General features: G+C 51.3%; 1 protein-coding gene across 1 annotated transcript in view; it reads right to left on the reverse strand.

Annotated features, from left to right (window-relative positions):
- Positions 1–9,634, reverse strand: part of LOC119096934 (cyclic nucleotide-gated cation channel alpha-3) — an 82,982-nt gene extending 73,348 nt beyond the window's left edge. Inside the window, exon 1 of the mRNA XM_037219940.1 lies at positions 9,514–9,634. The gene's annotated coding sequence lies outside the window, so the exon portion shown is untranslated. The remainder of the gene's footprint in view (positions 1–9,513) is intronic.
- Positions 9,635–11,895: the final 2,261 nt, after the last annotated feature.

Below are 11,895 nucleotides of genomic sequence, written 5' to 3' on the forward strand. Positions count from 1 at the left end.
ACAGAACTCGCTCATTTGACTTTGTACACTTTCCTGAAGCATCTTCCTTTGGTGTCACTGAACTGCCTGAAAACCTGATGAAAAGAGACCATATCCTTTGCATTTCTGACAGCAGTGCTCATCCAGTATGAGTGTTTTTCTTCAGTAGGTTCCCAACGGATTACGGCCATCCGACCTAGCGTGCCAAGAGCCGCAACAGCGTCACGCGAAACTGCGACCTAGCGCACCAGAGTCTCGCTAGGGCATTGTACAAGATCACAACGGAAGTGTTTCATCTTGATGTGTCATTCCCTATTGATGAGATTAGTCAGAACCGAACCAGCCTCTCCAGTTCACATCACTTCTGCTCTTCTGATCTTATGATCTCCGGTCTTCTGAACTTAACAGCCAGAGCCGAACTGATCAATCCCATATAACAACTGGGTGGGAACGCCGCGTTTGCAGAAAGAGACGCATCACACATGAAAGACACACAAGTAAATTGCATGTGCGTACGTGCTGCATGCGGCTAAAACGAGAGCCAGCTGATCGAAGAGCTATCACTAGTTGTTAACCGCAATGTTGCGGTCACACTCCAGACTTCACCTTGGGTCGGACATCCAGGGCCGAAGCGCACGAGCTCACTCCGTCCACCGGTCACGGCCTTCACGAAATAGTCAGCCCGGATGGGACCGCATTGAACCCGGGAGTGACTGGCCGCCCCCCCCCCCCCCCCCCCTCCTCGTCGAGCGCCGCGCCCAGTTAGCTCTCGGCGGGGGCGTCTCTTGCGGAGCGGCTCCGTCGCCTGCGCCCGACCCTCCGGTGCCGGTGGCGATGACGGGTCATCGACCCCCGGTCACGTGCGGCCGCTGGCCCGCCTGGCCCGATCGGTTAAGTCTGCTGCACGTCAAAGTTCGCCGGGCCGACGCCGCGAGCGATTCGCGCGAACAGGCTCGCCGCCTTGGCTGGAAGCGACATTGGCGGGTGTTTCAGACCGCTTCGAGGGACGGGTATGTTCCCACATCAGTTTGAGATCTCAAGACTCTTCATCTCTGACTTGAGATCGGGAGGCAACAGGTCCTTGAGCGAGCAGCTTCGTGCAGTTTCATTATCGACAAATGGCCGCCACCAAATAATGCCGAGTCACGAATGATGCTTGTTTGACAAGTAAATACTGTATTCGGTGCGCTGAGGCCTGCATTCGAGTGTTTTGTCGGCAGTTATTGCGACGCTGTCACCACAAAAGCGTGTGCCGTAGCACGAGTTTGATCCGAACCGTGGCGCGCTGCTCTGCCCGCCAGAGGCGCTATTTGCTGGCTCTGAGTGGGAACTTATGAAACTCGTCGTGCGGTGTGGACAGAAGAACATGGATACTTGCATGGTGAATGTCTTGCAGCGAGCACCAGTGGCCATAGAAGCTATCAGTGTCACTCAATGCATTTGTTCAAAATACGTCGCGGTCCGCCAAGAGCGGGGCCACGGATTTTGAGTTGAGGGGCAGGTAGGATTTTCCAGGGGCTCTCTCAGACAAAATGGGGCCTCCTCGCAACGGGCCACTTGCGCAGTGTCGTATTCAAAGACCAATGTCGACAGTTAAACAGTCCAGAATGGGAGTTCTCTAATTATTAAGCAAAGGATCTCGCTAACCTGAACCAGGGCCAGCTGTTCAGGCTTCCCGACGCATAGAGGGCCTCCCTAACCTGGAACAGGAGGTCTCCGACTCACGAAGGTGTCTCCAAATCTAGCCGAGGGACCTTGCTATCCCAAAACAGGGTATCCTGATCCGGGACTGGCCATAGGATGCCTGGAGGGGGTTTGCTGTTCTAGAAATCGGCCTCCTGTATATAGAGGTCGGCTCCTGACCAGGAACGGGGGCCTCCTAGTTCGTAACAGGGCTTCCCCAGCTAGCAAAGGGGCCTCCATAACACAACATTGAACTTCCTGATCTCCTGATTGGCCCTTCTGTTTGAGCATTGGATGCGTTATTCAAAAAGGTGATCTCAAGATCCAGAAAACTAGTCTTTCGATATAGCAAAGGATCTTCTGGCCCCGATTTATCACTATTTAGCTCAGTTATCGGGCCCCATTGAATTGAATTATGCTACTGCAATGCCTGTAGTTTTTGGAAAAAGGGAAAAGCTTCCCCCATTTTGGGCGGAGGCAAAATATACTCTCGTGCTCTCTGCCTTCCCTTCCATGCTGCGCCGCCCCTGCGGTCTATCCATCCAATTTCCTCGGTGCGCACGACAAAGCAGTTCCACTGCCATCGTTTTCACCATTCGGTCCTACGCCCAGGCTTAGTATGCTTCAAAAGGCAATCTGAAATGAACTTCAAATGGCTGGCAGGATTGTCTCCATTGGTGCATTTTCTGCTTGAGGCATCGAGTGCGAGAAATTTCACGGCGGCTGGCTATGCTGTCCGATTCAATTTGTATTTTCGTTTTCGAGAACTACGACTTCATCGCCGTGGATATGATGGCGTATCGATTCTGGCGCTCCTTTACGCCTCCGTAGAGTCCATTTTGTTCGGCACGATAGAGATGCATTGCCTGGATGCGGCCGGAATAGGTTCCATGGAACACCACTGCAGGTGATGACGTTAAATCGAGCTCATTTTTAGTGACTGACAAGAGACATAAATAACTATCCAGGCTTCAGATTTAAGGCTTACCGGAAAAAATACTGAGTAAAAGACGAAGATTGGTTCACATTAGAGCTGCAAAGCCACCACGCCCTCCTCATCTGACGGACGTTATCCACACCCCACACAGGAATCATCAGCCAAGGTCGCCGTCCGCTACCGCCCGGAGGCAGTTGAGCCAGACCACATGGCCACCTGAGGAGCATTGTGTTCCCACATGAGTCCCCATCAGTTACCATCAGCTACCACATCCCTGGCACTGGCAGTCCAGGTGCGCGCGACAGCGACTCATGCCGTGGCTTACCAGGCACGCGCTACAGTGACGCGCTGCTGTCGATAGTAAGAATCTGTTGGATGTACGCTCCTTTGGAAAAGCGTTTGCACAGGTAAAATGACTACTCCTGCTCTCTTCTATTTATGAAACTTGTAACAAGTTTATGAATTCATGCATCCGCCTTTTTGGCATTGAACGCTTCTGGGAAGGCAAACACTTTGGTGTCAACAAAGCTAGCTGCCCAAATTACGGCGTGAACAATTATGTTCTAATGCCTTCTCCTGAATACATTCCTGTCACCCATCTCTCATTTCGTCCCTGAAAGTTTAATTTATTTAGCGGTGACTACATGACCGGCAACTGCTGACGGCAAATCATATGAACAAACATACACTGATTTCGGCACCAAAATCACCTTGATTGGCATCATCATGTATTGCATCTTTTGCAAAACACTTGCACTCACCAACAACAGAGCAATGTTTTCAAAACACATGATGAGTGATTAGGTATCGTATATTTTTATGAAACGCTTTTCAGACAAACATAAGTTTTCAATGGTATGGAAGCATCCGACGTTGCGCCCCTCTTAAAGGGCTTCAAAGTTTTGTCAGAATTTAGAACTGATAGCTCGGGAATATTACCGAGTTACAGCGCTCTGGCGTCAATGGTTGCAATATCAATTTCCAAAGAAGACAAGGTTAAAGGGACTGAAATTACCAAAAGGTCGGCTCTTTTATTTTTCTTAGAGCTAGCAGATCATGATAGTTCCAACAAATAGCCTGTTTACCCCCACAGATGACAGTGCTATTACGTGGTGCTCGCTTCCAATAAGGTATGTGTTAAGGCCACAACTTGGCATATTTTATGGCAGAACGAGCAATTCCTACGAAAAACCGATCTCAAATCAAACAAGGTAGTATGTAACAGCGTTGCACAACTTAAACCCAAACCGATCTCACCAGGACCAACCCCCTTAACCCGTCACCCACATCGCAGCACAACGAGGAAGACCGTCTGTCGGCCGCTCCCAAGATACACGCTGGCCACGCTGCATTTCAGCCCCATGATCAGACGGGATTGGTGGCAAAGCCGAGCGGCTCGGCACCGCGGGCCGAACGCGTCTATTGACCTCACGAGGGGCCGGGACCTGCGACCGGCGACGGGCCGGCGAGTGGTGGCCAAGTGATCCAGCTGATCGGTTTGCAGAGAACACGTCTCGATTTCGCTGTTCTACGGCTTCCCCAGAATGAGAAGAGAAAATCACTTGTGCTTTCGGTTGTTCAACGCACCAACAGATGCAACCAGCATCCCGAGTCGCAGGTTTGTGTGACCCGGAGCCTGTCGAGCTGGCCCGGCCAAGTGATCCTGCTGATCGGTTTGCAGAGAACACGCCTCGATTTCGCTGTTCTATGGCTTCCCCAGAATGAGAAGAGAAAATCACTTGTGCTTTCGGTTGTTCAACGCACCGACAGACGCAACCAGCATCCCGAGTCGCCGGTTTGTGTGACCCGGAGCCTGTCGAGCTGGCCCGGCCCCGCCAGCTGCGGTCGTGTCTGCAAACAGTCGCCGGTTTGTGTGACCCGGGGAGCTGTCGAGCTGGCCAGGCCTCGCCAGCTGCAGTCGCCGGTTTGTGTGACCCGGGGGCCTGTCGAGCTGGTCCGGCCTCGCCAGCTGCGGTCGTGTCTGCAGACAGTCGCCGGTTTGTGTGACCCGGGGCTTGTCAAGCCGGCCGGCCCCGCCAGCTGCGGTCGTGTCTGCAGACAGTCGCCGGTTTGTGTGACCCGGAGCCTGTCAAGCTGGCCCGGCCTCGCCAGCTGCAGTCGCCGGTTTGTGTGACCCGGGGGCCTGTCAAGCCGGTCCGGCCCGGCCAGCTGCGGTCGTGTCTGCAGACAGTCGCCGATTTGTGTGACCCGGAGGGCTGTCGAGCCGGCCCGGCCCCGCCAGCTGCGGTCGTGTCTGCAGACAGTCGCCGGTTTGTGTGACCCGGGGCTTGTCAAGCCGGCCGGCCCCGCCAGCTGCGGTCGTGTCTGCAGACAGTCGCCGGTTTGTGTGACCCGGGGCTTGTCAAGCCGGCCAGCCCCGCCAGCTGCGGTCGTGTCTCGCCCCGACGTGTGCAGTACTCACACGTGACACCCGCCGTCGGCGAGCGCCAGCGGGGCGTGACGCCCCCCGCGGCCCGTCACCACCGGGAGGAGCTCCCAGCTGGGGTCGGCCAGCCCGTCGCCACCATGTGGGACCAGCTTTGTCTTCAACATCACGGTAATAAGCCCCAGCGATCGGCAGAAAATGGAGAGCGGCAGGGCAAGTGGAGCCACCGCCTGCCGGGCGGCTGAAGACCCGGGTGTAGGCGTTCTCCCGGTGCGGGCGTGCAAGGACAGGATCGGCTACCGCAGGACGTCGCCTCTTCATTAAACGTGCCGGGAACATTAACACGCCGATCAAGAAGCAATTATTTTCGCATGAAAACCTTGCTTGGGTATTTGACAGAGGGAACATGAGGCCTGGAACCGAGCTCTAATGCACTTTGCAATCGCACGTCAAAAACTTTACAACAAAGCTTGGACTGAAGATACAAATGAGCCTTAAAGTTCTTCTTAAGTTTTCAGACAGAACGAAATGTGGATGTTGGACGGATGAAAGTCGATTACGGAAAACAAAACGTTCGAAATATAAACCAGAAAGGCCTGATATCAAAGGCCGAGAAATGATCGCGGTGGCTGCGCGGTTCACAGAGCTGACAAGCATCAGTCGGCACGGAAGGCAAGCGGAAGAGAATGCGACAGAGATGATCGTCTTCTGGCTGCGTCTGTGTATTGTTACATGTTCGTTGTCTTGGTGATGTGGTGAGTTTTGTTTTCTGCGGCGGTGGGCGCGGCGCTGCGGCGTATGATTATGTAAATACCCTGGCGTTGCATCCCGCCCATCCCGCTATAGACAGGCCAGGTCATGCGTGATGAGGGAGGTGCGTGCGAAGTTACGTCGTCGCACGATGGTAGAATATACAGAGCGCAAGCGAGCTTGCGAGCAGCGAGCTATTGTCGCCACGGGACCACAGTGCGTGTGCTGCTCGGTAGCGGCTCGGACATCTTCGAGCTAGAGACAAAGCTGGTAAGTTGGGAGAACTGTTCAGTTTACTATTTACTTGGTGGCACCGGTCGGGATTCCCATTTGGGTAGCTGACAAGATTCAAACCATCGGGTTCGGAGTGACCGAGTTTAATTTAATGAAGGAGATAGTCTTTTGTGTGCGGTTTTCCATCATCATCACTCTACATAATGTGATTTACTTTTTAGAAATGCAGGAAAACAGTGAATTTTAGTTGTCGAATTAAGCAAAGACAGATTCCGACTTTTTGTAGTCAAGAACAATCAATGACCACAAGTTCATATCGAAAAGGTTTGTGGTGAAGACGAAACATTTCTGTCGGCGTTGTCGCTAGGTTGAAATGAGGACACACAAAAGTGTTTTGCTATGGCTTATTCAGCATAATCATGCAATCAGTGCAGTAGTTGTCCACCAGTAGACATCATCTAAAATATTGTATTGCTACCTCAGGTGCACCAGCAGCGGAAGGGCACACCAAGGTACGCAGTTGGCCTGATACCGCTAGCAGGTGGATTCCGCCACAGTTTGGTCAGAGAATACAGCCATGGTGCTGTCCTATCCCTGGCCTTCATTTGAACTTTTCCATGAGGATTATCTGGTGGTCTGAGACCATTTCTAAGATTTTTGCTCAACCCAACAGCCGGTTTTGGGACACATTGCCGACGCCCTTTATGAAAATGGTTGCGTAAGGATAGTTCTAAATCGGTTTATGTGTTTTAGAAAACAGGCTGCAAATATAATGCAGAATATAACATAATTGCAGAATTTTAGTCAAAGGGTCTTGGTTTATAGATTAGGAGCATATTTTGGAGGAAAATGGACTCCTGTTTTCGTGAACTTAAGCACACGGCGTGCCTTGACCTTGCTGCAGTGAGATATGTGGCTGAAATTCAAATGAACGGTAATGCGCACGATATCTATAATCGGAGAACTATGCAATTTTGGATCTCTCTAGTCGGTATACATCTTGTTGTTTATGTCACATGAATGCGGAAAAAACGTGTTTCGTGTTTCCCAGAGATCCGCAGGTAGACACGACTAAGGCAAATTTATTTTGGTATAACAATCAAAATATGTGATGGACATTGAAATTGTTTGAAATATTGAGGCTAAGAAGCATTCATTTCACATGTCTTGCACCTACGCACGTAAATCAATCCATTGTTAACACTTCCTGCTTTCGTAAAACTTACTTCGAGGAGACAGAGACGGTCCTTTGTGGCATATACAGTGCAGGTCATAAACAGTTCATGAATATTATTTGAAGTCGATGTCCACGTTGTTTGATACTTAACATAAAATCATAAATGATGACATTATGCACCAGCATACGTAACAACTCTCTAACGCGGGGCGAGCCTTCAGGAACCATATGTTGTCGATTAGTGCGTTCTGAACATTCCCAACAAAGCAGGATCAGTATACTAATTACAGAACTCGTCTTCCCAGCCTGGTCCAGCGACAGCTCCGCGTAATGCGACCCGCGGCGGGGGAAACTGATCCCTGACCAGGATTGTCGCGCGCACCGCACAAGTTGATGTGTAGCGGGGTATCATCGCGGCGCCGCCCCCAGGCAAGCTTTTGGTGGGCATTTTGTCCACGTGGGGTGTCGCACGCTAGTTCATGTCGATATTTCACGAGTACTAACGCATCGCAGCAGCAAAGTTACTATGTGTGCCAGCTTGAGCGGTACGAAACAAAAACGTCGCGTAACGATACGGCAGTTACATCGACAGCTCCAAAGATTCTGAGTCAATCTTCAATGCACTCAAGTGAGTTGAAATGCCAGCAAGTATGCTTTCAATGCCAGCTACAGCACTGCATTATTACATGCGTTATGGAACACAATGTATGCATGTGTACACACTATCCAAATATGAAGCTCATAACTGAGCTTCTCTGAGCCGAAGATCTAACAGCACTCTCGATTACCTGCGCTGTTTGTAGCATCATCATGGGGAACGCATAACACATAATTTTATCTGTGCCAGGAGGAAGGAGAGGTCTTTCGTTTTCGTGACATTTTTGCGGTATGTAGTCTGCCGTAAATGAAAGGTGGCAGGACAGTGAGAGCCAGGCAGTGCTGCGTTCCGCCATCGCTGGGAAGGGAGGGGACCTGGCAGCATATAAAATAATCCCCAGGATTGGCGGTGAGCTACCTCACCACAGATATGTGCATGTATATTTATATGTTCATATACGTATATTGATATTATATATATGTATATATATATATATATATATATATATATACACAAAGATAATGCTGGCTTAAGGAACAATAATACTACGCTGGTTATTGGCACCCCAGTCTCTAGGAGAGATCAGGATGGGGTAAAATGTGAAATGACCTGGGGTGGATTTGCACCTTGTCGGCACGTGCCTACTCATCCAAGACCCCTAGAGACAACGACGCGGTGGGAGGGGTGTATTTCACCATTTGGTTGTGGGGGGAGGGAGCTTTGCTTATTCGGCCCTTCTCCCATTCTGGCTTCAGTCTCTCCCCCCGGCTTTGAGAGGAAAGTGGGCCAAATCCGGAGAGGAACCCGTTTGCTGGCCTATTTCAGAGTAGGTGTAATTTTTTGCTTATTAGCTCCCCAATTTATTTGCAAAACTACGCCCCCCGAACGGATGGGTGTGAAATGACAATGGACGAGGGTGGATTCCATCGTCCCGCACCCCTCTCCGTCTCCTGGAGAGGGTGGGATGGGGCAGGCGCGCAGTGATGCTCGACAGAGGGGTCAGGCCTCACTGCCATGCGACGCCCGCGGCGCGTCCAGAGGGAGCAAGGAAGGACAGAGCTGTGAGAGCGGATTGGACACCCAATTGGTGACTTGGTGGAGGTTGACTGGTGACTTGGTGACCAGTGACTTGGTGGAGATGTTATCGTTATAGGAACTCAGTACAATGATGCAGTCTGTGGTTGGCCTGAAAAGGGTGTGGCAGATGACGCTAAGCGTTTACATTACGCCGCGCTGCATCGAGCCGCTAAATCAGGAACGCAGCCTTCTCAAATGCTGTACTATTAAACTCCGAGTAATCAAGATGTGCTGTTACTTCAGCGGTGCTCGTATGGATAGAAAGAGCAATCTGACCTTTTGCATGGACGTAGAAACATCAGAAAGCTGCGGTGGAGGAAAAAAATATTCAGGTCGGGTAATTCCGTTAAGGCAATAAAGCTAATGTCAAACCTTCTTGCGAACTCGGGAAGGGCAGTGACCTCTGACCACTGCTCTTAAACGCCTATGATCTATCAGCTTCATAACCAGGTGACTCCAACCGGGCCTCAGTATCTCGCGCAAAACCCTTTATTTTGTTCGCTCAAAAACTCACATTTGACGCAACTCTGTACCCAGAAGAGCGACCCAAAGGACGCCAACACGCCTTCAACATTGTCTACCCAGACTCAAAGAAGAATGGAGCTTGGCCATGACTGGCCATAAGTCAGAGGGTCCCCGCTGCCACCACAATCGCGTGGGGCGAGATCCGGACGGGCACCCCGTCAACTCGCCTGCTGAGGGTATCTCCTCGAGCCGGTACTGGCGGCGGCCGACGCGTCTCGGTCCGCCCCGCTCACTCTACGTCCACACACGGCACCCGGTGCAGCGCCGCGGCGGCGCCTGGTCGTGTCGCGCGCCCGGGCCGAGCGAAACTGGCGCGAAACATCAGCCGGCGCGGGGGATGGCGCGATCGATGGCGGGAGCAGCGCCGCCGTGCGGCGGGCAGCGACGCCTCGCGAACAGAGCCGGGTACCGAGCACCGAGGCCGCGACCGAACACGGCACCGTGGTCCAAGCACGGAAGACCGAGCACGGAGCACAGAGCAGAGTTCGAACACGGAACCGGGGGCCGAACACAGAGTACCAAACACGGAGGACCAAACACGGAGAACCGAACACGGAGGACCGAACACGGAGGACCAAACACAGGACCAGGGTCGAACGTGGAATCGGGAAAGGAGCACGGAACACGGAACCGATGGTCGAACTCGGAACCGGATGCCGAGTAAGGAACTCAAGACTGAACACAGAACCGGGGACTGAACCAGGAACTCAAGACTGAACACAGAACCGGGGAATGAACGAGGAACTCAAGACTGAACACAGATCCTGGGACTGAACGAGGAACTGGACATCCTAAACGTGGAACCAAGCATCACCGCGCAGACAACTAAGGTATTCAAGCATAAACCAAGCTCTTCAATCACGAAATCAATTGTGCCGAACACGGCGCCGAGCGCCCTGAACACAGTCGCAGGCGTTCCGGACACGAAACAAGGCCTGCCGTACAAGTAACCGGGTGGTGATAGTGTAGCGGTTAACGCGCCTGCGTTTTCCACTGCGTATGGGAAACCAGAGGCATGGGGTTCGATTCGTCGCCGTGCCTGCGCTTCCTGCCAAGGCGAGAGGCAGGCGACGCCGTATAGCCTCAGCAGCTGAGTGCGTCGTAAAGCCGGAATGACGCAACCACCGCTCCCCATGAACAATAACAAACAAAAAAAGCAGCGTCTCGCAAAACACCGGGCCAGGTTCCCAGATACTACTCCAAACACGAATGCAATCATCCGAAGCACGACAACAGGCGTGCGAAAGACGGAACAAGGCGTCTTAAATCAGACAGCAGAAATAATGATAGCCATCTGCAAATGTCAAAGTCCTTAGAATCCGTATCACGAGGCGTCCTGTCAAAATGTGCCCTAAAAGCTGGGCACATTTTGATCATTTGGCACATTTGATCAAAGCTGGGCACATTTGATCTTGTTCATAGATCTCGTTCCTGCCAACTGCGTGCGCTCATTGATGCCATGAGCGCACGCAGTTGGCAGGAACGAGATCTATGAACAAGATCGAGAGATCCATGTGAATAATATATACTGTGGGCCCGAAGAAGAGACGCAGCTTTTGACCGCCATCCTGACAATTTCTGACCAGTTAGAGCCCATGGGAGTTTGGTTGGGCTACGGGTCGGACTTGCGGGCTTTTGCGGGTCAAACAATTAAAGCAATATCCTGTGTTTTTGCCATTTCCTAAGTTTTAAGCCATCCAAAGCCGGAGTGGGCTGCCAAACACAAAGCATTTACGAGAAGGTGCCATCGTTATTTTTACAGTAAGGGCATCAGTGGCAGGAAACCCGCGTCAGACTCACCACCAGCAAACAGGGCTGCACAAACTGAGCGGTTTTAGGCAATCACCTCACTGAAGAACTCAACAATAAAAAGTGTGTTTCAAACTTGGCCTGATTTCACTGACCAGCAGTTAGGTGGGTCCTTTACCTAATCACAGCCACACGCTGCACTTGACCGTTATTGTGAGGGTGTGGTGCACTCAAATTTTCTTGGTTTACACTCGAACCATCTCTCACAAATCACAATCAATATTCACGATCAATGAAGCGCATGGAAAACTGTAAGCCTTTTATTGTTCATCGCTTGCATTGTTTGCTTTATAGTGCGTTTGTGCTTATATACAGTGTAATAAACTGAGGATAATTCCCATGACTTCAGACATCATTATGTTTACTCTGCCAGTGAAAGACCATTAGTTGCTGCCTGCAATTTCTAGAAGACATAGCCCGTGGTCTATTGAGATAAGATAGAACGGTGAAATTGTTGACACATCTTGGTAATACAGATCGCTTAATTGCACCCCATTTCTCCTCATTTTCGTCTCAGGAAAACTGCCATCGCAGTGTTTAAAATCTTCCTCCGTGCAATATCCCCTGAGGGCTTCGATCGCCGCTAGTTTAGAATCATCTCCGGTGTTAGCCACACAATGCTGTCTTTTAGGTGACACTGACGTATCATTTTATGGACACTTTAATGTGGCGAAGTACATATAGAAATAACTTAGAATTTGCGGTTTAATGACGAGCCAGCATTGTAGCACGGCGGGCTT

This window comes from Pollicipes pollicipes, unplaced genomic scaffold (assembly GCF_011947565.3).
Source record: "Pollicipes pollicipes isolate AB1234 unplaced genomic scaffold, Ppol_2.1 Scaffold_4295;HRSCAF=5057_pilon_pilon_pilon, whole genome shotgun sequence".
NCBI classification, from domain to species: domain Eukaryota; kingdom Metazoa; phylum Arthropoda; class Thecostraca; order Pollicipedomorpha; family Pollicipedidae; genus Pollicipes; species Pollicipes pollicipes.